At 44.8% G+C, this 27,377-nt stretch overlaps 1 protein-coding gene across 2 annotated transcripts in view; it reads left to right on the top strand.

Moving 5' to 3' along the window:
- The first annotated feature begins 2,511 nt into the window (after positions 1 to 2,511).
- LOC141116953 (NACHT, LRR and PYD domains-containing protein 3-like) overlaps positions 2,512 to 27,377 on the top strand; it is a 291,452-nt gene continuing 266,586 nt past the window's right edge. The window contains exon 1 of one of the 2 annotated variants that reach the window (XM_073609472.1): positions 2,512 to 2,653. The gene's annotated coding sequence lies outside the window, so the exon portion shown is untranslated. Of the gene's footprint in view, positions 2,654 to 17,287; positions 17,384 to 27,377 lie in introns of those variants that run through there. The other variant, XM_073609473.1, reaches the window with a different exon arrangement.

Raw genomic sequence — 27,377 nt, 5'->3', positions numbered from 1 at the left:
GGCACAGAAGGGAGACGGACGCGATCGCCTCCGCCACTACCGATGGCTCCAGTAAGCGGCGGAGGGCACCGGATCGCGGCGGGGGGAGACCCTCTTCTGCCACCGATAAAAGTGATCTTGCGGCGAATCCGCCGCAGGGACCACTTTTATCAGAAAGCCGACCGCCGCACGAAAAACGGGGATACCGGGGTTATGGCAGCTAGCTGCTGCCATAACAACGATATCCGCCGGCAAAGTTTGGACGTACCTCGGCGTGCGGCGGTCCGGAAGTGGTTAATGGGATAATAATGAAGCTGCTTTGCTGGTGATACTGATGGAGTTATTGCAAACACATTTTCAAAGGCTTTTTTTTTCTAGTGATATCAAGAATATTATGATGCTTGTTTTTTTTTTTGTTTTTTTTTGGTGTAAGTTACCACAACACCATTATCCCGTAGTTTTTAAGATCAAAGATACAACTATATCCAAACAAAAGAACTCGCTGCTCCAGGTGAGACAGGAAGCCTAATGCATACGACCAACAACGAAGAAATGGCTGCACTCCAAGATCCATCAAAATTCTTATTTAATGAACAAACAGACGCGTTTCACACACTAACAGGTGTGCTTATTCATTAGTGTGTGAAACGCGTCTACTATTTGAACTGCTTGTAACACTTGGGATGTTCCTTCATTAAGTAAGAATTTTGATGGATCTTGGAGTGCAGCCATTTCTTCAGTGTTGAAAGATACAACTACCGTATTTATCGGCATATAACACGCACTTTTTTCCCCTGAAAATCAGGGGAAAATCGTGGGTGCGTGTTATAAGCTGATCCCCCCCAATTTTGTGTGATTGGAGCGATCGAGTCGATTGCCTCGATCGCCGCCGACATACACAGCCGTGTGTAAATTCAAATATGGCGCCGAGACTGCAGGGATTCGGCGGAGCCCAGATACACATACCCGAGAGTCCTTGGCTTTTCTCGGCGCGGCTTACAGTCCCGCCCATAGGGCGGGACTGGGCAGGACTGTAAGCGGCGCCGAGAAAAGCCAAGGACTCTCGGGTATGTGTATCTCGGCTCCGCCGAGTCCCTGCAGACTCGGCGTTATATTTGAATTTACACATGGCTGTGTATGTCGGCAGGGATCGCGGCGATCCCACAAGGCTGCACTGGGGACAAGGCTGCACTGGGGACAAGGCTGCACTGGGGCAAAGCTGCACTGACAAGGCTGCACTGACATGGCTGCATTGACATGGCTGCACTGACAAGGCTGCACTGACATGGCTGCACTGACAAGGCTGCACTGGGGCAAAGCTGCACTGACAAGGCTGCAATGGACACTGGGGCAAGGCTGCACTGACAATTCTGCACTGGGGCAAAGCTGCACTGACAAGGCTGAAATAGACACTGACAAGGCTGCAGATGGACACCAATAACGCTGCATTGATGGGCATTTTATTGTAAGTTTTTCTTCCTTAAACTTTACTCCTAAAAGTTTTTTTCCTTAAAATTCCCTCCTAAACTTGGGGTGTGTGTTACACGCCGGAGCATGTTATACGCCGATAAATACAGTATGTTGGTGTCCCTTGTCAATTTTACATTGTAATTTTTAAAATGTAACTTCCTACTCCCAAACTGTCATTCAAAGTAAAACACATAGCCAAGTATTATTCTACATATTTTTTTTATTGTACATTAAAAAAAGAAAACAAATAAAATTAGACATGCTATCTGCCAATAGAACTTAACCAAAAAGTGCATTCTATGCATCCAAAAATATAGAAAATATACCAAATCAAATCATTATTATCCAACCAAAAAAATAATGTCAAAGCAATAACTCCAAGGCCAATAATAAATAACACGTTATCTCCTCCGATTCCGCAACATGGCTGGTCGACGAATGGCCGTTCAGAAACAAACTGACAAGCGTGAAAAGAAAAGCGCGAATCAACACTCACCAAACTTCAACTAACACGAAATTAGCAGAAGGAGCCCAAAGGGTGGCGCTAAAGAGCTGAAAAACCACGTTCGGGATTGTTGGCCAACAATTGTGTGCCGTGTGTATGCAAGACAAGTTTGGGCCAACGCCCTTCGGACAAAAGTCCACGGTTTTGTTTGGCGGAAAATCCGATCGCGTGTGTACGAGGCTTGATATTGTCTTTTGAAATTTACAAATGCAGCAATTTAGAAGTCAGATAAAAGGTTTATCGCTGGGAAACACTTTCTGAAAGATAAAAAGTGCATTTTATATACAACTATATAGATCAGACCAAAATGAGGGACAAATGGGGAGGAATGAGGGACACAGGGACATTGCTCCAAATCAGGGACAGTTGGGAGCTATAAGCATTACAATATGACATGTGGAGCAATTGTATACGCTATATTAACTTTTTTTTTTTTTTTATTTATATTTGCTATTTTTTCCCACAAAACTGGAGTTACCCTTAGGTGACATCTCTTCAATCAAAATCAGAAGCTGAATCTGAGCTCCAGGATAACCTGCCCTCCTCTGTGTACTTTAAAGCATATGACATTCAATGCAGATGAGATCTGCTTCCAATGAAACTGACATTCCGAAATCTTCTCTCCACCCAAGTTCTCCATTTTGTTTCTGTCTTCATATTCAGAACCCCCGTGTCATCTCTTCATGTCTGATCTTTACAGTAAGTTAATATTTAACCCTATATAACAGAAGGAGTAGTACTTGGTGTGGGATGGATCATTCAGTGTGTATTAAGAGAGATTTGTAGGTGAATCTCTCTCTGTATTTGTCTCTGCTAACAGAACTGTTTTTTTGTTTGTTCTTTTTTTTTTACATATGGAGCAACTTTTGTATTTGAAGCCACATATAAGACACGTTAAGATTGCTAAATCATTTTTTACTTTAAACATTGTGTTTGTACTGAATACAAAATCTTGGAAATTTTGTATAGTAGGAAGTCATAGAGAATCTTCACACTGTTACATTACATCATCTTATGTGTGATTTCGAGGAGGTTTTTATATAGCGATCAAATCATTGATTTTATTATATTATCTCTGTGATGTTCTATTTATTGTTTTTTCTTTTTTTTATTCCCATGTTTACATATAAAATATATTTGTATTATTGGTTAAACTGTCCAGCCGTGAGAGCAGCTTTTGCTGCCGAGAGTTTCTTTGAAATCCAAATGAAACTTTGTATGTTTAACCATTTGACCTCTGGAAGATTTACCCCCCTCCCCTTAATGACCAGGCCATTTTTTTGCAATACGGCACTGCGTTATTTTAGCTGACAATTGCGTGGTTGTGCGATGTTGTACCCAAATAACATTTTTGTCCTTTTTTTCCCCCACAAATAGAGTTTTTTTTTGGTGGTATTTGATCCCCTCTGCGTTTTTAATTTTTTGTGCTATAAACAAAAAAAAAAAGGCTGACAATTTTAAAAAAAACAACATATTTTTTACTTTCTGCTATAAAACATATCCAATAAAATGTAAAAAATTGAATTTCTTCCTCAATTTAGGCCAATATGTATTCTGCTACATGTTTTTGGTAAAAAAAAATACTGACACCATCCTCTACTCTACTGACACCGTCCTCTGCTCTACTGACACCATCCACTGCTCTACTGACTGACACCATCCACTGCTCTACTGACACCATCCTCTGCTCTACTTACACCATCCTCTACCCTACTGACACCGTCCACTACTCTACTGACACCATCCTCTGCTCTACTGACACTGTCCACTGCTCTACTGAAACCGTCCACTGCTCTGCTAATTGACACCATCCTCTGCTCTACTGACACCGTCCACTGCTCTACTGACACCGTCCACTGCTCTACTGACACCGTCCACTGCTCTGCTGACTGACACCATCCTCTGCTCTACTTACACCATCCTCTACCCTACTGACACCGTCCACTCCTCTAGTGACACCGTCCACTACTCTACTGACACCATCCTCTGCTCTACTGACACCGTCCTCTGCCCTACTGACACCGTCCTCTGCCCTACTGACACCGTCCACTGCTCTACTGAAACCGTCCACTGCTCTACTTACACCGTCCACTGCTCTACTGACACCGTCCACTGCTCTACTGACACCGTCCACTGCTCTACTGACACCATCCACTGCTCTGCTGACTGACACCATCCTCTGCTCTACTTACACCATCCTCTACCCTACTGACACCGTCCACTCCTCTACTGACACCATCCACTACTCTACTGACACCATCCTCTGCTCTACTGACACCATCCTCTGCTCTACTGACACCATCCTCTGCTCTACTGACACCATCCACTGCTCTGCTGACTGACACCATCCTCTACCCTACTGACACCGTCCACTCCTCTACTGACACCATCCACTACTCTACTGACACCGTCCACTACTCTACTGACACCATCCTCTGCTCTACTAACACCATCCTCTGCTCTACTGACACCATCCACTGCCCTACTGACACCGTCCTCTGTCCTACTGACACCGTCCACTGCTCTACTGAAACCGTCCACTGCTCTGCTGACTGACACCATCCTCTGCTCTACTGACACCATCCTCTGCTCTACTGAAACCGTCCACTGCTCTGCTGACTGACACCATCCTCTGCTCTACTGACACCGTCCACTGCTCTATTGACACCGTCCACTGCTCTACTGACACCGTCCACTGCTCTACTTACACCGTCCACTGCTCTACTTACACCGTCCACTGCTCTACTGAAACCGTCCACTGCTCTACTGACACCGTCCACTGCTCTACTGACACAGTCCACTGCTCTACTTACACTGTCCACTGCTCTACTGACACCGTCCTCAGCTCTACTGACACCATCCTCTACCCTACTGACACCGTCCTCAGCTCTACTGACATCGTCCACTGTTCTGCTGACTGAGACCATCCACTGCCCTACTGACAGCATCCACTGCCTTACTGACACCATCCACTGCCCTACTGACACCATCCTCTGCTTTACTGACACCATCCTCTGCTTTACTCACAGTGTCCACTGCCCTACTGACTGACGCTGTCTGCTTTTAAGGTAGGCTAATTCATTTTTTACAGTGACATTTGTTTTAATAGTTTTTTTTTTTTTAAAGCGTAAATTTATTGGTTTTTCACAAAACATAATATACAATGTTAACTATGCATTAAGAAATATACAGTCACATACTCAAACATAAGCATTATTGATCAGTAAACCATAGGAAAGCAATAAAACGTAACCCTAGTGCAAATACAGTAGTTATCATAAGACTAACAGTACTAGCAGAGTCATGCTCCATAAACCATAACATGGTATTAATGGATATTTACGGCTCAATGTCACCAGAAACCGAGGTGAGCCATCCGGACCACAGTTTCTCAAATTTTTTTGGGCAACCTCTAGAAGTAATTGTAAGTTTAAACAGTGGCAGTGTTTTATTAACTAGATCTACCCAGAATTGAATGGACGGGGCAAAGGGATTTTTCCATTTGAGCGCTAGTGCCTTCTTAACATACAAAAATAGTATACACAGGAGGGCTTTCTTTTTGTTAGACATTTCTTCTCCGTCAAAGCTTCCAAGGAGGCACTTCGCGGGGGAATAGATGTTTGGGATGGCCAGTCTATCCTCCAAGAATGTCAATATTGCCCTCCAGAATTGTGCTACTCTTGGCAGACCCATACCATGTGGAAGTAGTTCCCCTCCCCTTCATGACAGCGAGGACATTCAGGGGAGTCGGCTCTACCCATCCGATATATGTGAGCCGGGGTATAATATATTCTGTGTAGAAAGTTAAATTGTATTACCTTGTCCCTAGCAGATATAATTGAGGGCAAGAGATCCCCCACCGCTTCCGTCCATGTTTCATCAATCAGTGTTGGGATGTCAGAAGTCCACTGTCTCGCCACTTTTTCCATTCTCTTAGCCGCAGAGGGCAGGAGAAGGGAATAGTATCTGGATATCAGTTTAGTATGGTCTTCTTCACACAAAAGTTTCTCTAACTTAGAGTGGAGAAGCGATACCTCCGTCAGCCCAAACTGCGCTGTGATCACGTGCCACAGTTGCAGGTAGCCATAAAAATACTTGTTGTGGATATTGCATTCCAACTGAAGGTCCCTGAATGTTTTAAAGACCCCTGCAGAGAACAATTGGTGTACATATTTAAAGCAGAGTTCCACACAAAAATGGAACTTCCGCTTTTCGGATTCCTCCCCCCTCCGGTGTCACATTTGGCACCTTTCAGGGGGGAGGGGGGTGCAGATACCTATATAATACAGGTATTTGCACCCAGGTATTTGCACCCACTTCCGGGCATAGACTCCCACGGGAGCTACGCGACTTCCCGTCCCCCCCCCCCCCCGCTGTCTGCTGGGAGACACACAGGTCCCAGAGACAGCAGGGACCATTCGGATTGTGCAGCGCGACTCGCGCATGCGCAGTAGGGAACCAGGAAGTGAAGCCGCACGGCTTCACTTCCCGATTCCCTTACCGAGGATGGTGGCGGCAGCAGCTGAGAGCTGACGGACAGATCGGCTTCGGCTGCCGACATTGCGGGCTCCCTGGACAGGTAAGTGTATATATATATATATATATATATATATATATATATATATATATATATATATATAATATATACATATTGAAAGTCAGCAGCTGCAGTATTTGTAGCTGCTGGCTTTTAATACTTATTTTTTTTCGTGGGACCTCCTCTTTAATTCCATAACTAGCCCATCGCACTCCATCCTGTATTTTGTACACTTCTGGAAGTTGGGGATTAAGCCAGAGAGGGGCGTTAGGTGATTTGGTCAAAGAGGAGTCCCCCATCTTTTTGTGGCATATATGAAAGATTTTGTACAAAAGTCTAAGGATGTTGGTGCCTGCTATGGGGTATGGACCATTTCTATATACTACATTTTTCAACGCTTCGTATGAGTGTACCCAGGCAGCTTGGGTGGCCACGGATGCGATGTAAAGGTCCAGGAAAGAACCACCAGTGGATGTGTGTCAGTTGGGCCGCTAGATAGTAACATTGAAGATTGGGCAGGGCCAATCCCCCTTCCCTAATGGGTAGGTGTAAGGTTTCCAGAGACACCCTGGGTGGTTTCGAGCCCCATAGGAACGATGTGATCATTCCATTGATTTCAGAGAACAGTTTTTTGGGGATATAGGTCAGGGCATGCCAGAAAATATACATAAATCTGGGGAGATAGATCATTTTGATAATATTGATTTTACCCCGTAGATTGAGGGGTAGCTTGGACCAAGTCTGCGTTGTACATGGGGGGGTGAGATTATTAGAGATATATGCTTTCAGGGGTATTTGTATCTCCACACCCAGGTAGCGAAACTTGTTCACTACCTGGAGCATCTGGGGGCATTGTGGGAATGAAAAGGGGGTCTAATGGCAAGACTACGGATTTGCCCCAATTAACCTTAAACCCTGAATATGAACCAAAGTCAGAGATTATGTGTAGTGTCCGAGAGAGAGATATCCCTGAGCATCTGCCAGATACAGCAGCATATCATCTGCTTACAAGGACGTTTTTTCTTCCAAGTCGTTCAGCCTACAGCCCCTGACTGCGGTATCTGCTCTGAGCATGGCTGCCAGCGGCTCTATCGCAATGGCAAACAGGGGTGACAACGGGCACCCCTGTCGCATGCCCCTACGAATTTCAAAGGTATCAGTGATAATATTGTTTACCCGTAAACGAGCCAAGGGACCGGCGTACAGCAGTCTCAACCATGCAATAAATTTAGGTCCAAAACCCATCCGCTCAAGGGCTGCCATTAAGTAGGGCCATTCGATAGAATCAAACGCCTTGTGGGTGTCTAAGGACACCACAATGCGTGTGTCAGGATTAGGTCCCATAGATTGCAGGACTGTGAACAGCCTGCACAGATTAATAGCCGTTGAGCGCATTGGTATGAAACCAGTCTGATCAGCGTTAATAATGGATGCAATCACCTTATTGAGTCGCCTGGCAAGGAGTTTAGCTAGGATTTTAGCATCAACGTTGATTAATGAGATAGGGCGATAAGACTCACAGAGCCTATGGTCTTTATGTGGTTTGGGGATTAGGGCTATTAAAGCCTCTGAGTGAGTTTGGAAGCATACCTTTCTCAAAGGCATCATTGTACACTTCCAGTAACTTTTGTGCTAGGAATTCCTGGTACATACAGTACCATTCCACTGGATATCCATCCAACCCCGGTGTTTTGTTAGGATGGAGGGAGTGCATCGCCTCCCCTATCTCTGAGACAGAGATTGGGAGATCCAGCTCTGACGCTGCCTCTGGAGACAGAGCAGTAAGCGGGATTTGCTCTAGGAAACTCTGCACCTCCATCGCGTCATAGCACACGGAGGATGAATACAGAGTGGAGTAAAAGTGGAGGAATGCACTCGCTATATCCTCCGGGGAGGTGCACAGAGTCTGGTGTTCGTCATAAATTTGGGGAATAGAGATAGGTGCGTGTTGTGAATGGGCTAGGTAGGCTAATAATTTACCATTCTTATCTCCATATTAAAAAATTTGTTGAGAATGGTAAAGTAGTTTTTTCTGAGTTTTCTCTATCAGTACCAGCTATAATTGTCTAGAAAGATCTCGCCATAACCTAAAGTTAGAGGAGAATGGATTTCTGATATATTCTACCTCAGCATCAGTGGCCGCTCATTCACAGTCCTTGAGTTTCCATTCCCTGTCCGTTCTAATTTTCTTAATGACCCTGGAGGTGGAGCCCCTAAGGGTAGCTTTAAATGCATCCCACGTCATACTCAGGGTGACCTCACCTCTGTTGTCCCACCAGAAGTCCCCAATAGCGGTGGCGGAGGATCTTTTGAACAGTTCCTCTTTGAGCCAGAGGGGGCTAAGTCTCCACAGGTTGTACCCCGGTGAATGGCCAACGGTCACTGTCAGTAGTAGGGGGGAATGGTCTGAGATTGCCCGTGGGAGATATTGTATCGCCACCACCCTGGGTAGGATGTCCCTAGTTAGAAAGCACATGTCTAATCTCGAAAGCTTATTGTAGGTAGAGGAGTAGCAAGATTAAGCCAGGGTATCAGGGTTCTTCCATCTCCAGGCCTCCACCATGCCATACTGAGACATGCAATTTGCTAGTGGAGAGCTGCAACTGGTCCTGGCATTCAATCTATCCTTCTCAGGGGAGAGGACAGTGTTCAAATCACCAGCTAGAATAATAGGGCCCTCCGCCACCCGTAGTACCCTCATCAGCACATCCTCCCATCCTGCCAGTGAAAACGGTGGCGGAATGTATACCGTTACAAAAGTATATGGCTTATTAGTACCGCCACCACGATCCTCCCATACGGGTCCGTGACAATGGTCTTAGGAGTACATGTTAGGGATTTGGCTACCAGCACGGAGACCCCCCTGGCATAATTAGAGTACAGAGAGTGAAAGGCATGGCCTATAAAAGCTTGTTTAAGAGCAAGAATTGTGGATCCTGTCAGGTGGGTCTCTTGCAGAAAAATAATATGGGGCTTGCGTTTCTGTATGTAATTGTACACCAGTGCTCATTTGATTGTTAGAGTTCAGGTCCTGTAAGTTCCATAAGATTAGGTTAAGGTTTTGTACGTGATTAGCCATAATATCTATAGATCATCATACAGAGGCTGTCAGGATGTGCCAACAAGGGCTCCCTACAAGGAGCACAAATCCAGTTCTCCACCACACACATTGAGCAGGGGTGACCGTAATGACATACAGGCTGTAAGGAATAATGCACAACATCTTTGCATAGTAAGATCATAAGGGAAAAGAAAAAAAAACAATTGAAAACATAACCAAACCGTGAGATAAGATAAGCTCACATAGTAGTGACATTAAACAGTAGAACTTTCCCCAACACCCCCACCCTGCCCACAGTCCCAAACACACTATAGGCTTTTCCCCCAAACAACATGAAAACAATGTCACCCTATATGGGGGTTTCTTCTTCGTCCGTCCGGAGAGGAAAAAAAGGGTGTTGATATGAACAGCAGTAAAACAGTCAACGGACCACGGCATTCAAAGATGTGGACAGCCAAATAGCAAGCAGTGTGGCATATGCCATCTGTAAACTCGTATAGCTCTTATTCACCCTCAGACATAGAATGCTTGGAAGAATCCATAGAATAGGCGGGCATATGCATCCATAGGAGTAGAGTGAACTGTACGGTATCAGGTGTTTCCCAGCGACTCCAGCCAGCGATTGGCCTCCCTAGGCGAGGTAAAGAATTGGGTTTTGCCTTTATGTACCACTCTGAGCTTCGCGGGGTATAGCATACTGTAAGGCAGACTGTGCTCTCTGAGGCGCAATTTCACACTTTGGAACACTGCCCTCTGCTTCTGCGTCGCATAAATCTGGAAAGATGGTTGTTGGGGTGTATGTATGTTCTAAAAGCAAGTGAACCCTCGTATGACATCCTGATTAGAGTGTTCCTTCAAACCCATTCAGATCTGGAGATCATTCCGACAAGAAATTATGACACACACAAGGCATGCAATTCAAAATGATCCAATCTTTTACTTCCGTATTTCACTTATATAACCAACATGACATCACAACAAAAGTCCAACCCCTTCATTAATATATGGTAAAGTTACAGACATACAGGATATTTAAATAAAATATTAATAACTCATATAGAAACTAACAACAGGAAAGGACTTACACGTCATTTTGGGGAAATCATATCATTTACAAGAATTTGAAACTAATGCCGCGTACACACGGTCGGACTTTCCGGCATACTTGGTCCGGCGGACCAGAGTGTGCCGGACAATCCGCCCGTGTGTGGGCGGCGGCGGACTTTTCCGGCGGACTTCTTCCCAAAAGCCCGCCGGACCTAGATTTTAAACATGTTTGAAATCTTTCCGTCGGACTCAGTTTCGGGCGGAAAGTCCGCTCGTGTGTGTGCTGGTCCGACGGAAAGCCCGCTCGTGTGTAGGCTGGTCCGACAGACCAAATACGACACGAGGGGATGGTATTGCATCTCGCGCTCGCTGCAATAGGAAAAACAAATCTTCCTATTGCGGCGAGCGCGGGGCATACCAGGCCCTTAGGTCTGGTATGGATTATAAAGGGGAACCCCGCTACGCCGAAAAAACGGCGTGGGGTCCCCCCTAAAATCCATACCAGACCCCGATCCGAGCACGCAGCCTGGCCGGTCAGGAAAGGGGGTGGGGACGAGCGAGCGCCCCCCCCCTCCTGAACCGTACCAGGCCGCATGCCCTCAACATGGGGGGTGGGTGCTTTGGGGGAGGGGGGCGCCCTGCGCCCCCCCCCCCCAAAGCACCTTGTCCCCATGTTGATGAGGACAAGGGCCTCTTCCCGACAACCCTGGCCGTTGGTTGTCGGGGTCTGCGGGCGGGGGCTTATCGGAATCTGGGAGCCCCCTTTAATAAGGGGGCCCCCAGATCCCGGCCCCCCACCCTATGTAAATGAGTATGGGGTACATGGTACCCCTACCCATTTACCTAGGAAAAAAGTGTAAGTAATAAAACACACCACACAGGTTTTTAAAATATTTTATTAAACAGCTCCGGGGGGGGGGTCTTCTTCCGGCTTCGGGGGTCCCTCCGCTTCATCTTCTCCCGGCGTCCGGTTGGTTCTTCTCCGCTCTCCGGCCTCTTCTCCCGGTGTCGCAGGTCTTCGGCCGGCCCCTCCGCTCTCTTCATGTAGCTCTATTGCGAGCGGAGGTCCGGACTTCTGGGCTTCTTGGCTTCTTGGCTTCTTGGCTTCTCTTCTCTTCTCTTCCCCTAGATGTTGACACGACGCTCTCTCCGGCTGGACTGGTCTCTGAGGGCTGCGTTGTGACTTATATAGGCGGAGACCCCGCCCCCATATGATGTCACAGTCCCTGGGCATGCTGGGACTGTGACGTTTTAGGGGGCGTGGTCGACCACGCCCCCTAAAACGTCACAGTCCCAGCATGCCCAGGGACTGTGACATCATATGGGGGCGGGGTCTCCGCCTATATAAGTCACAACGCAGCCCTCAGAGACCAGTCCAGCCGGAGAGAGCGTCGTGTCAACATCTGGGGGAAGAGAAGAGAAGAGAAGCCAAGAAGCCAAGAAGCCCAGAAGTCCGGACCTCCGCTCGCAATAGAGCTACATGAAGAGAGCGGAGGGGCCGGCCGAAGACCTGCGACACCGGGAGAAGAGGCCGGAGAGCGGAGAAGAACCAACCGGACGCCGGGAGAAGATGAAGCGGAGGGACCCCCGAAGCCGGAAGAAGACCCCCCCCCCGGAGCTGTTTAATAAAATATTTTAAAAACCTGTGTGGTGTGTTTTATTACTTACACTTTTTTCCTAGGTAAATGGGTAGGGGTACCATGTACCCCATACTCATTTACATAGGGTGGGGGGCCGGGATCTGGGGGCCCCCTTATTAAAGGGGGCTCCCAGATTCCGATAAGCCCCCGCCCGCAGACCCCGACAACCAACGGCCAGGGTTGTCGGGAAGAGGCCCTTGTCCTCATCAACATGGGGACAAGGTGCTTTGGGGGGGGGGGCGCAGGGCGCCCCCCTCCCCCAAAGCACCCACCCCCCATGTTGAGGGCATGCGGCCTGGTACGGTTCAGGAGGGGGGGGGGCGCTCGCTCGTCCCCACCCCCTTTCCTGACCGGCCAGGCTGCGTGCTCGGATCGGGGTCTGGTATGGATTTTAGGGGGGACCCCACGCCGTTTTTTCGGCGTAGCGGGGTTCCCCTTTATAATCCATACCAGACCTAAGGGCCTGGTATGCCCCGCGACGGGGCTCGCAAGGTGTCAATCTAGCCGATAAAAGCGGCAAGATTGACATCCTTTTCTAGTCCCGTCGCACCTGAGTCACGTTCAAAATGAACGGACTTGTCCGTGTGTGGGCAAGTCCGTTCATTCTGAAAGTCCGCCGGAACTCCGGCGAAAGTCCGTCGGAAAGACGGGCGGACTTAGCCCGCCGGAAAATCCCGGCGTGTGTGGGCAAGTCCGTTCGTTTTAAAGTCCGGCGCACCTGGCGGACAAAGTCCGTCGGAAAGTGTGCCGGACCAAGTAGGATAGAAAGTCCGCTCGTGTGTACGCGGCATAACTTTTGATAGACGTCACATATACATAGTATTCTAAGATGGATACATATTTTTATAGCTAAAATGGTGGACAGCAAGCTAAAATATCCCTACAATCCCCTCTTTGATCATAAATGTATGATCTCACTTCCTTATCATGGTGGTATTCTCAGCCTACTTCTGATGATACATACTGAGATAAGTTTTATTGGGAGATGAGGGACCTGGAATGCGAGTGGCTCTATTAATAAGGCACATAATAAGCTTATACACAAGATAAAGGAAAAAGAACACAATAATGATTAAAATTATGGCAATATCCCTTATCCAAGAGAATGTCCCTCCAAATCCAAAATCAACATTTCCAAAAGGACTCCAGGTCTGGGCTATGTTGCGAGCCTCTTGTTGCAGCTTGGCCACCTCTTTTCTATGCTGAGCTATCACATCATAATAGTCTGGTACCTCTATACTGGTATTGTGTACCCAAGTACAACATTCATAATCCTCAGTCATTTCACATAATCCTGTAAGGGCTGAACTCATGCTTTCAATGGCTAAGTCATGCAATTCTAGTTGTTTTCTAAAAGCCCTAGTTTCAACATTAAGTTTAGAAATGTAATCAGAATTCTTTTCCATCATCTTATCAATAATTCCTAAATAATTATTCAACCTTTTCATCAAATCTATTCCCCATCCTGCCCAGGAAGGGAACCATGCCCAGGCCATATCCTTTTCAAGGAATAACTCTCTCCTATTACAATGTTTTAATGGATACCTTGGGTGTATACTAGCTTCAAGTAAATGACTCCCATCACTATCACCTACCACCCCCATTATGGGCACCAGTGAGGCCAGGTAACACCAGCCTTGGACCTCTTGTGGAATCCAGGGATAACAAGTCTTTCCACAACAAACATAGGTGTGGTTACCAAACGAGAAGGGCGTATTCACAGCAGTCTCCTGATCTACTGCTGTAACTATTGCCAGAACCTGAAACAAATACTGTACAGATTTACTACTATCATTTTCAGAAGCAAGAGTCTTTTTAAAATCAGCCCGTACTCTGACCTTAACGTGGTGTGTTTGATATAAAGAACAAGACTTCCCACTAGGGGCATAGCAATTAGAAATGTTCAAAACCGATTGACTACAGGTATGAGCATTTCTAGTAGAATTCCCTACATTAAAACACCAGGTAGGATTATGACTTCTATTGATGATGTGAAAAGAAATGGTGTCATTAGTTCTGCTGACATTCAAAAGGTCAAGGGGAATCTTTCCTTTTAAAAGTGGAGTAATATTTAAAGGTATAGCCATTAGGGGTATCCTAACAGTGCTAAGGTGCAATTTGCCACAAATTCAACATTTCTGAAATCCTGATTTCTGAACATAAGCATATTTAAATTTTAGCAAAAGCATTTTATCAGCAAAATTATCCTCAATGTATCTCTTGTTTCTAACTTGTATCACTGTAATGTTCTCCTATGTATGTGTGTTTCCACAAATACTTTTAATGGCACCCAAATCTTCAGGGTGGTAGATACAGTTAGTGATGATCCAAGTGGGCAGGAACACTATCAGGGTGATCAGGAACAGGAAGCAAAATGTTTTGCCAGAAGTCTGTGGTGAAATAAGTGAGGTCATCTTCTCTGGCCGGACCTGCTTTTCCAGGAAGTCCTCCTTCATCTGCTTGGACTTCTGCTTGAGGGCCTCCTGTATTTAGGATCTCCTTCCTGCTCTTGGGGCTTTGGGCAACCTTTTTCACTCAGCTGGCATGGATCCCGGACTAGCAGTTTTCCACCAGGATAGCCGTTCTGATCACTGCAATCACCATAGTAGGAGGTCCAAAGGGATACTCTTGCTTCTTATTTCTGTTCAGCTTTTGGACCACCACGGTGTCTCCCTCCTTGAAGAGGTGAGTAGCTTCGTGTGAAGAAAAAAGAGAGGTGCGAGCAACATTTCTTTGACTGTATCCAATATTTCAACCAGTTTTCTTACATATTCTTCCTGTATTAAGTCTAAATCTCCCTTTTCTACCATTAAAGGTGCTCTGGCCTATGGGGTGGGGAAAAATCTACCCATCAAAACTTTAAAAAACTTATTTCTGTCAGGACTGCTGGGAGGACCCTTCTCCAGTTGGCAAAGGTTCCTCCTGTGGCCTTTCTTATCTTGTCTTTTATTGTTCTGTTCATCCTTTCTACTATTCCTGAACTTGGAGGGTGGTAGGGAATGTAAAACTTCCATTCTATCTTGAGAGCTTTTACCAAGTCCTGGCAGACCCTGGCTATAAAAGCTGGACCATTTGAGAACATGTCCACAATTATCAAAAGATATTCCTGTCTTTTGCCTAGTTTAGGCATGTGTGTGAGATCAGCCGTGACTTGTATACCTGCGTAGCCTATTCCGTGGTACTTTGAATGCACTTGCTGTTGGTATACATGGTTTCCCCTCTTTGCAGAGAAGTCCAGACCTTGGATCTCTCTACACACCCTTTCCATTCCAGTCCCTTAACTCATAATTTGATGCATAATCCTGGGGATCTGCAAGTGACCCCTCAAATGGGTATAGGTCAGGTATCAGCATAGCAATTTGGATGTCTGCTGTCTGTGAGATAGCATCTTATTTAGCAGCAAGGTCAGCCAGACCTGTTCATTTCCCCTGGCTATCTGTGTCTGTTGTCCTGTGTGTGCTCTGCAGTGTACTATAGCCTAGAGCAAGAACCATCCGCAAAAACATTCTGTGTGTCTGGTAGTGCTGTGGAAGATAAATCAGACCTGGGTGATGTGTCTTGGAGAATGAGGTTTATGCAGTCATGTTGTGGCACAACCTCATCCTGTTCTCCTTTTTAATCCTAAAAGGGCGTGTAAAATGGGTGCTGGGCCTGCAGTGAGAAAAGCATATTTGATGTGCAATTTTGGATTGGACAGCAAAATCACCTCATATCCGCTCAACCTCTGAGCAGACATGTGCTGTGTATGTACATTTTTCAACAAAACTGACACATTGTAAGTGATGTGAAGTGTGGTGTCGTGTCCCAGAGTGAAAGAACCGGCCATCTCAACCACCATGACACAGGACGCTAGAGCGCACCGGGACCATCTTTGAGAAAAAAACTACAGGGCACAGTCTCCCACCATATTCCTGGGCCAGTACTCCCGCCATGGTTCTGCAATTTTCCCTGGCAAACAAGTGAAACATTTTGCCATATTCAAGGAGGCCGAGGCTCGGGCTGGTAACCATTACACATTTCAACATGGCAAAACATGGTAACATGGCAAAAACATTTAGCATTTCATCAGACCATTTTACAGTATCAGACATTTCAGAGACATTGCTTCAAAGACATTGCTTGTCTCAATATATTGTCATTGAAAGAGCAGTCAGGTATCCATTGGCGGCAGTAACCAATCATACCTAGGAAGGTGAGCATGTCCTTCCTATTAAGTGGGTGGGGCAGACCCATTTAGAGCCGCAGCTCTTTTATGACTGACTCTTCTTTCTCCTTTTGTGAGCACAAATACTCAACTGTTTTTTTTTGTTTGTTTTTTTTTTTCTTTTGACAACATTGTAACTTTTTCTTAAACATTTTATAACCACATACATGTAACCATTTCAATAAAGATAGGCTATCAGCTTGGCATTCCTCCTCTGAAGAACTACAAATCAAAAAATCACCAACATACTGCAACAGTACAGAACCATGAGGGGCAGTCCAGGGCCCAAGGGTAACTTGGAGTACAGTGGCCATGTCTCCTTGTCTACAGGGATGAAAAAAAAAAACATTCTTTAAATCAATCACAGTAAAATACTCTGCATCGCATGGTATGGCGGTAAGTATTGATGGCACATCAGGCACTACTTGGGCAATTGGTACCACTAGGCTATTGATGTCCCTTAGGTCTTGTACAAACCTATAGTCACCATTTGCCTTCTTTACTGGGAGTATTGTAAGACGAGACAATTTCCCTTAAGATTCCTTTCTTTAAGAAATCCTCTTTCTCTGTATGCAACTCCCTCTTTATCCTTGCCCCCTTTCCTCTTTTTATAAAAGTTTCCCCTTTGATTTCCTAAGAAATCATTTTGATAATGTGTTGATACTGGTGTTTGTTTTGGGATGTCAAACATGACATCTGTAAGTGCATATTTAGGGACAAGGTTACTGAGATAAGTCTGTATTAAAAAACTGTGCATTTCATCTTAAGTGTTAAATCCGGCGTCTTGCGACATGAAAGGAAACCTAGAGCATTAACTAACTGCATAGTTACTTCCTCTTTTTTTTCCTCTGTGCTTTCTGCTTGTTTTAAAACTGCGTGTTTTGTATTCTGACTTTCTACAGCGTGTGCAGTCTCTGCAGCTTTCAACTTCTGCATTGTGGTATGTAAGATGGAGGTGGCGGGGCACAGGGAAACTAGGGCACATGGTTGATTTAACCCTTAATTTACCATCCCATGACTCTGCTAAACCCATCATAAACAATGTATGGGCTAGGATACTATAGAGAGCCTCGGTCCAGCCGATCTCCACAACATACATATTTATTTTTTCTTTCTAAACATTCTAATTAGATACCGAGTCTCTTTTTTCCTTTTTGCAGTATGCCAACAGGTTGAAACAGTGCCTTCAATTGGGGTAGTACTAATGCCACAAACAATTCCCCACTATCTATTACAGTCAGTGAGATATTAGTACTTGAACCCTGTTGGCAAAAAGCCAAATGTCCAAATTTTGCACCTGACTTCCCCTTCGCAAGAGATGTCAGTAGCAAAAAGAATTATTCAAATAGCATGTTTTAATCAAAAGTTAGCCTCACCAATTTATGTATTACCTTAAAAAAAGTGTTACAAACGCTCTACCCATATTTTAAATGGTAAAAACGTCCCTAATGTCACAATACTTCAAAGACCGGGGACAGACTTGATAAGTCTCCCCTGCTCTTCCAGTAAGTGACATTACTCCATTCATTGTCAATCCTTCTAGAAACACAAATTTGTGTAAACCAGTAATACAAACAGGACACTTTTGAGACATTTTTTTTTTGGTACTTTCCCTAAGATGACACTGAACGTCTGATTACGTCTGATTACAGCAAGGAAAAGAAAATATTTTTTCTCAATGCATCAATGCCAGAATCATCCTGCCAACTATATATATATATATATATATATATATATATATATATATATATATATATATATATATATATCTTATACTTTAGAGTCAAAGCATTCATATATAAATCATTAAAAGTCAGCATCAATACATCACCAAATATTGTAACATCACTCTAGGTTTCATTATAATACAATGACAATACAATGCAGTGGAAAGGTGTCATCTTACCTTATGACACCTGACAAATTCCACACAGACAAACAGATTACCTTATTTTATCTACTTATTTTATCTCTAAGCAACAGAAAGGCAAGCAAAGAGGTTTGGGTTTTTCTGGCACACTCTATCAGATATCTTTATCAAACTTCTTACAGTACTGCATTATATTATGTATAAAAAAGAATTTATCCCTAGGGTGGTCTATAAGGTAGGCGTCCCAGGGATAAAACAGACAGCTACTTCTGGCTAGAAAGGGCACTCTACACGATAGTATAAAAAGTTATGTATCAAATTTTATTGTGGTGATATACACCTAAATCATTAATTTAAAATACATTATGTTGCTTTCCATTGAGGTTGATAAACTCATATCCTCTGACAACACATCATTTAAGAAAATGATACCTTAAATGTAATCACACAGATAAAGTATCAATGTTACAAATGACTAACATTCAGACAGACAATGCTCACATAAAACAACCAACACATAACATATAATGCAGGCGCCTGAAGTGATCCACTTCTGTCTGGCAGTCCCAGTGGGCTAATTGCCTCTATAATTGTTTTAATTATTTATGAATCAAATCTGATTATATAATCTATTATGGGAGTGCCGAGCAGAGGTGGTCCCCGGGGATGTAATTTATTTAATGTTAACTAAAGTGGCCAGGGTTTAATCATGGAGTGGGGGGCGGTAATTGGGGCGGTAAATAAAGCAAAAATGAAGCTAAGATGCCTTAATTTATAGTGAGTCCTCAGAGGTTTGTTAGAAAGTCCTCTTTAAGCTGATTCATTGATGTAATTTAGATGTAGGGATGTGAGGAATTACTCTGGATTCAAATCACATATTAGGACTGATTAGGTAGCTGTGCCGTGATAAGCATTTACGTTCATAAGAGTGTTCAGTGATAGTAAGAGCGCTATGTCACCAATCCCTTGTCCCTCTGATCATTCAGACTTTAGGCACAGCCCATAGATCATGCAGGGTCTTTTTATATACATATCAGTAATATTTGCAAAAACGGGATACTGTGAATTAAATAAAGTAAGTATTTGTTGTTACTTTACCAGCTCCCTTTCTTGAGTGGACTCTGGTGAAGTAGACTTCCGCTAGTTCGTATTGCCACTTTTTGTTTTGCTCTACGGATCTGACGATGGGAATACCCCCTTTCCCGGAATCTTTTTGTATAGTTCTTTTGACTCTCTAATTAGATCTTTAGTATCGGAACAGTTTTGCTTTATTCTTATGAACTGTCCTGTAGGGATTCCATTTTTAAGCCAGGGGGGCGGTGGCTATCTGCCCTGAGTAGTGTATTTGCTGCCGTTTGTTTACGGTGGGTGCAAGTGCTCACCCTGCCATCCTCAAGTCTGATGGTCAGGTCTAAAAAAGACAGTTTGTGCCGGTCGTATGCGTAGGTCAGCCGTATGTTACGCTGATTGACACTGAGTTCTGCAACAAACTCATGCAGAGAAACAATGTCACCCACCCACACGACCAGCACGTCATCGATGTAACTCAGCCACGTATGTACGTGGCCGAGGTACAACAGATGAGTATATACTTCCTCTTCCTCCCAGCATCCCAAATGCAGGCACGCGTAGGCTGGTGCCCATGCTGCCCCCATTGAGGTGCCTTTAATCTATTGATAGAATTTCCTAGAGAACTGAATGAAATTGTGGTGTAGCGCAAATTCCAAAAGTTCAATGAGAAATTCATTTTGAGGCCCGAATTCTGGAAAACATTTTTCCAGAAATCCTTTGACAGCAGCTATTCCCCAGTTGTGTGGTATCGATGTATATAATGATTCTACATCGATACTTACCAACCATGCTTTCTCTGTGATTCTCAGGTCAGCGACTTTGGCTAACACGTGACGTGTGTCCTGTACGAACGATTTTAATTCATTTACCATAGTTTTTAATAAGGAATGCAAGTATTTTCCTACTCTGTCTAGGGGTCCTCGGATAGCGGACACGATTGGTCTCCCTGGAGGTTTTTTCAGGGATTTGTGAACTTTTGGGATGCAGTAGAAGGTGGGAATATTGTAGTCATCTACTGAGAGATATTCAAACTCCTTTTTCGTTAATAGACCCACCTCCACTGCATCATCCAATCTACTGTTCAATTCTCGTACCACCCCTGGAAAAGGGTCATAATCTAGTTTTTGATAAGTATTCAGGTCTCCTAGGAGGCGCTTGGCTTCTTTTTCATAGTCTTCATCGTCCATAAGGACGATGTTGCCGCCCTTGTCGCTTCTTTTAATTATGATTTGTTTTGCCTCTTTGAGTTCCTTTAGAGCCTGCCGTTCTGTGGGGGTGAGGTTGTCATGACCTATCTGTTTCCAAGGGATTTCTTCTAAATCTACCTGAACCATTTCTAAAAAAATGCTCAGCCATTTATTTTTTCCCAACATTGGTATTTTTGTAGATCTTATATTAAGATTTGCTGATCTCCTAATTGGGAAATTTGTTTGTGGATTTTCATTTTCCTGTAGTAAAGAGTTGAGGATGTCAATCGCATTTTGATCATCCTCATCAAGGTCACCATTATTGGGCTCCATGGGTCCGTTTTGTTCATATAGTGATCTGAAAAACACTTTTCTTAAATATAATACCACGTCTTTGTAAACGGTAAATTCATCCATGGAGCTTACTGGTGAAAAAGACATTCCATGTTGAAGTAACTGAATGTGTCTTTCAGCTAGAGGAAATGAGGATAAATTAATGACAGTCCTGTCCTCTCCTGACATGATGTCATTAGATAAGACTTTTAACGGTTTTGACTTCTTGTCCGTGAGCCGCCCCTTTGTTGTCTTGGGTTGTTCTCTCGTTGTTTTTTGTTTTAGTTTTGTTTCTTTTGGGATGAGTTGCTCGTTGAGGGGGTGTTTGTTACTTTTTCTCCCACCCCCTCCTCCTCTAAAAAAGTCACTATTTTATTATTGCCATTTTCTTCTACTGTGGAAGGGGATCTATCTCGTCTATTACGTGACTGAGATCTAGATCCTCTTCGAGTTGAGTCACTCCTCCCTCTTCTGATCGTTAGGTCAAAAGCCTGATCTCTCTCAAAATCCTGAGTGTCTCTTCTATATTTTGATTGTTTGGTTGCCTTTAAATTTTGTTGCACTTTTTCTATTTCTTTTTTTAATAGTTCATTTTGCTTTGAAAATTCCTCTTCTTTTAATAGGTCTAACCCCTTGGCACTTTCCTCTATTTTATTATTGAGTTCTGTCATTTGTTTTTTTTCCTCTTCCACTATTAATGTCATAACTGCTATACCATGGTTGATACATAGTTCCTTCCATTTCGGAAGGAATCTATCATTATGCAAATGTTCAGCTGGGATGGTCTTGTCTCTTAGTCCTCTTGGGACTATTTTGTGTTGAATGTATGTTTCTAAAAATGAGACGTCCCATTTCCTGTTCAGGTGCTTTATCAAAAGTTTTTTATGTTCCTTAAATCCTTCCCTAATTTCCTCAGTGTTATTCAGGGGTTGTGATGTACTCCCTTCAAAAGTTTCCTTTATTTCTCTATCAATATCCTCTCCCAAAATAAAAACCATTTCACAAAAAGAGTTCTCTAGTTATTAGTATAGAGTTAATTAAATTTTTTTAAAAAAACATAGATTTAAACATGAAATATGTCAGAGGTATTCATTAACTAGATGTGAGATATGGTCAGATTGGATCAACTAGAATCCCAAGGTACACATTAGCTAGAAACTGCAAGGCTGCTAAGATGACCATAAAATTATTCACTCTCTATCAGTGGTAAAGTAGCAAAACAATTTGTTCACTGCCTCTCCTCCAAATTTGAGGTTCTGGCCGTAGCCAATTGCATATACATGTATAAAAAAGAATTTATCCCTAGGGTGGTCTATAAGGTAGGCGTCCCAGGGATAAAACAGACAGCTACTTCTGGCTAGAAAGGGCACTCTACACGATAGTATAAAAAGTTATGTATCAAATGTTATTGTTTTATTCGGGCCCGCTGTAGGTTGGTTTCTTTATCCCTGAAGTACAGGAACCTTGCTAGTAAGGGTCTAGGGAATCTTCCCGGCTGGGGTGCCCTGAGCGGGACCCGATGAGCACGCTCAATAGCAAATAAGTGGGAGAAACACTCTTCCCCAAAAGTTTGTTTCAGCCATGTGAGTAGGAAATCTTCCGGGCGTTTACCCTCTGAGCCCTCGGGGAAACCCAGGAACCGCAAGTTGTTCCTGCAGAGTCTATCCTCAATGTCCCCCAGCTTGGTTTCCTGGGACTTGTTGTCCGCCGCCACCTCTCTCACTGTGATCATGAGGGGGTTAAGGTCATCCTCCACTGCACTGATCCTCTGCTCAGCATTAAAGATCCTATGTTTGGCTTTATGCACATCTTTAAGGATTGCAAAATCCACTCTGAGAGTCTCTATTTCTGTGGACAGTGAGGCATAGCAGGATTTTATGGTGTCCAGGATCTGTGACAAGGACGGTTCTCCTACCTTAACGCCCGAAGATCCAGGGAAGGAATCTGCCAATGAAGAGGCTGCAGGGATTCCCAGGGGGTCCGTGACATCCATCCACTCCGTCATCCCTCAGCCCAGGCTTGTCTGTCCTCTGCAGGAGAGCACGGTGGGTCCTGTGTGTTCTGGGCGCCATTTTGGCCCTCCTCATGCACAAAGCGGGAGAGACGTTCAGCAGGTGTCTGTTGTGGGTTTGGCCATGGTTCAGTGCCCAGGACGTTCAGACAACTGTCCGGCCAGTGTGGAGCCGATTTTCAGGTGTTTTGGCTGTACAGGATAGTGCAGGATTTTGGCGCGGTCCGGAGCTCCAGAAAGAAGCTACTTACATCCGTAAGTCAGGCACGCCCCCTTTGTTTTATTAATTTAATCATATTTTATGGGTACAAGAATGCTTTTGTTCTATTTAACAATGCCCCTTTCAGGCCTTCCCATTGCAAATTGGCAAACACTCACCATGGAGCACTTAGCGCGCTGCATTACTACTCTCCTTGAGGCACTCAAAGGGGTCCTAGATCATTTACAATCCTATAATGTATACTCCACAAGAAAAAAAATTGTGCCCCTAAAGTGTTTGGGTTTGGCTTGAAGAAAAGGTAGCAACCTTAACCCAGGTGGATGCAGCATCAGTGATCTCTGTTCTCACAACTCCGTGAACAGATAGTTGCTGACTGTCAGTCACCGACTCTCTGCTCTATACCCCCCCCACTCACTGGAGCGCTGGTCTATGGAGGGGGTGGGAGAGACTGGTTTCAGGCTGAGCCAGGTGCCGGTCCAGGCTTCTGGGTGGATCTCAGCCATATGGTCACAGTCTCTCCCCAGCCTGGACCAGCTCTGTGTCGTCAGCCTGCTGTCAGCTGAAAATGGGTCACGAGTGCAGAATGAACTGCACTACTGTGATCCACAGGAGAAGTACTGCCAAACAAGCTGGGACCGTATGCTCCAATCTCTTTGCTCACCCCCACCCCCCTCAGCTCAGACATGGCTTTGGCCCATGAGATTGCAGAATTTTGTTTAAAGTCAAATTCCAACAATTCTGGGATTTCAACCTGACTAGTCTTAAAAATGTCCCCTCCACTGTCCTAAGACCTATGATGACTAACTTGTATAAGAAAGATGTATTTCTTTATCGTACATCACGGGACACAGAGGCTCATAGTAATTACTAAGTGGTTTAAATCTCACCTTCAGGTGCTGGACACTGGTGTAATCAATTAGACAGGAAGTTTCCTCCCTATATAACCCCTCCCCTACAGGGAGTTCCTCAGTTTTTTCGCCAGTGTCTAAGGTGTTGGTCACGGTTAATGAGTGCTCCTAGATGGCCTGAACAGGTTCAGGGAGCTACGCTATCGGATCCATTCAAAGAGTCAAAACAAAGGCTAAAGTGGATGGTACCCAATGCCTTGATACCGAAGAACGAGGTTTTGCCTGTAATGCTTCTCTTAGGAGAGCTGGACCCTGAGATCCAGCACCTTGGTCACATTGCTCTGGCAGGTTTGCTCTGGCAGGGAGTTATACAAGGCCCAAGTCAGTGGACCCTACGTACAGAGGGGACCCCGTCCTTGAAGGTCTGGCATGACACCAACCCGCCGTGATGGGTGAAGATTGGGTCGCTGTGATATTCCAGCAGTACCCTGCAGCGAGGAATGGTGAGTCTGCATTTGTTTGCAGTGTCTCTATTAAGAGAGCGATCTGACTGTCTGTTTCCCGGTGGCCACTGAGAGCAGTGTGCTGTTCTATCATGCTTGTACTCTGGCTCAGGCAGGCTGCTGTTTTTTACCCAGCCACTAGAGGGCACAGATTTGCTCCTAGCCCATTGTTATTGTAGGCAGGAAGAGGGAGGGCAGCCATTACCATGTGCTGACAGGTCGGACGGCCTTGGAGACAGAACAGTGGGCCGTGAGTGTGTGAGTACCGGCTTGGGAACAGGTACAGACAAGTCATGATTACATGCTGCATATTTTCTGCCTATCCGTGGGGCAGGTACAAGCTGTAAATAGTAGATACACCCCTGGATGTTTAGCAGTTCACTTTAGCAGTTCACGCCTATCAGGCGTCCAATCATAGCAGAGGACCGGAAAAGACCTCAAGGAGCTGTCCCACCGCCACCGAGACAGGGTAAGTACAGACGACAGGCGGGGGGCACACTGGCAGCATTTGATATGGCACAGTGGTGGCAAATGATGGGCACAGTGGTTGCGTTTGATGGCACAGTGAGGCTGCAATTGATGGGGTTTTTTTTTCAGAATTTTTCAGTTTGTTTGCGCCCCTCCCAAAATTTTGAGCACCAGCTGCCACTGCTCTTCTTGTAGTATACTGTGGCTGTCAGCTCATCACTGCAGCTGGCACCAGATCTACAGCGCTGTACCTGGGAGAGTAGCAGCCAGTGGGCTGGCTGTAGGATAGGATGCTGGATAATAGGACTGCCACCTTTTTTTTCAAGCCAAACCCAACACAACATGACATTAAGTCCTGGTTCACACTGGTGCAATGCAGGAAACCCTGAGATTCAGTACCGGTTCCCACATCGCATCTGAATTGCACACTGGTTCAGGCTGACATCTGCGAACTGCTGGGGGTGTCAATGTCAAGTTAATGACACCCTCAGATCGGATCGCAGTACAAACTGTTAAGTGTTGCAGGAATTGGATCACATGGATGTGAACACTCACAAGATCCGATTCCAGTGCAGACCAAAAAAAAGGGTCCTGCACCATTCCCTGCAGCTGCTGCCCTGTAGATCGGCGAGTGCAGTGTCACGATGCAGAACGGGCTGGGGACAGTGTTGCCAACCATCAGTATTTTCACTGGCAGCCAGTAAAAAACAGGCAATTTTCTCCTGCCAGTAAATGCCAGTAAAAGGTTGCCAGTAAAAAATATGGCTGTGACGCTCGGCTTGGTCCAGAGTCGGCTGAGACCATACGAGTGCCTGCTACAGTGTGATACAGTGGCGGCGGTGCCTGAGCATGTTGTGTGATGTGTAAGTAACAAAAAATTCCGCGCTAGAAGCATATAGGGATAAGCAGCAGTAAACAGTGCGACAACACCAATCAGAACAAAGAAATTATAAACTGCGCTAAAACAAAAATCCTAAAAATAAAGTGAGATGGTAGTATAACCTAACATCAGCAAATATTTGAAAATATTTAAAAATAATGATATAAAGTCCAACTCTTCAAAATGGTAGGATGTTCAATTTGAATGTGAGTAATAATCCAAATGAGCTATGATTGCTCTTACCAGAAGTATTAGTAATATGAGCGGATGGCAAAAACCCTGCCAGGGCCTTTAGAGTGGTGGACCAGTCAGCAGCGTCCGTCTTCAAATTAAAAACCCCTCAATGGATGCAGGAGAAAGAACAAACAAAAGAAAACTGGCCATAGTGTAGTATATCAAAATGTTAGGCATGGACAGACAGACATACCAAACACCCTGGTGTGCACATAACAACATCCAAAAAAAGGAGGGGAGGGAAGTGAAAAAACCCCACCACCGTGGCTGTAGAATGTGCTTACCGACTCACGGTGATAAGCAGGCTTTATATGAGTTGGAAGCGGATCAAAAGTAAGTAAGGAACAATTGTAAGTGGAACGCAGACCATATGGATTTTTTTCCCAACAGGGGGGGGGGGGGGAAGTGTTGGATCACTTATACTGTCACCACACCTATCCCACTGATGGTATTCACTACCTAGCCAAAACCATCCCAGTACTGCTAGTTCTACAAAAATAGGGGGGTGTTCCCACTCGGACCCCTCTGAAGTGAAGCCCTCTAGAAAAGGTCTAAATGAAGTGGTTTCATTGAGGCCTGGTGCCCTGGTGGCCTGAAGACGAAAAATACACTTTTGTTCTTTTTGCAGCAAAATTTTGTTCCAGTCCCCCCCCACGCAGCCCTGGGTGGACACGGTCCAGAATTAGAAAGGACAACTTAGGAAATATACCAGAGTGAAATGTGGAGACGTGTCTGCCCAGAGGTAGACTGGGGTTACACGTCAAATTGAACATCCTACCATTTTGAAGAGTTGGACTTTATATCATTATTTTTAAATATTTTCAAATATTTGCTGATGGTAGGTTATACTACCATCTCACTTTATTTTTAGGATTTTTGTTTTAGCGCAGTTTATAATCTCTATGTTGTGTGATGTCATAGTGCAATGGAGCCAAGCAGAGCGGCCAGAGCCTCGTGTGCGGGTCTGTGGTATGGGAGCAAGGCAGGCTGGGACCGTCAGTGCTGTTTAGACTGGAGTGGACTGGAGGGACCACTTGGCATGGAGAGAGACTGTCACTATGACTCAGGAGGGGACATGTTGTGTCGGTGATCTGTGCTGCTGCACACTGCTGTCAGTGTCACTGTGAGAGTCAATTTTATGTGCGTGTGCCCGCTATTCTAATTTCATGCCCTCCTGAGTCCTGTCCCTGAGCTACTTACTTACTATATTGAAAATAAAATAAGAAATATGTTTTTTGTTTTTTTTTTGCCTTATCTAATTTAAATCATATTGCTAATTGCATATTGTATTGTTTGTAGCCTAAATACT

The sequence above is a fragment of the Aquarana catesbeiana genome, linkage group LG13 (assembly GCF_042186555.1).
Source record: "Aquarana catesbeiana isolate 2022-GZ linkage group LG13, ASM4218655v1, whole genome shotgun sequence".
Classification (NCBI taxonomy): Eukaryota; Metazoa; Chordata; class Amphibia; order Anura; family Ranidae; genus Aquarana; species Aquarana catesbeiana.
This window is presented reverse-complemented; position numbering and strand designations above follow the sequence as displayed.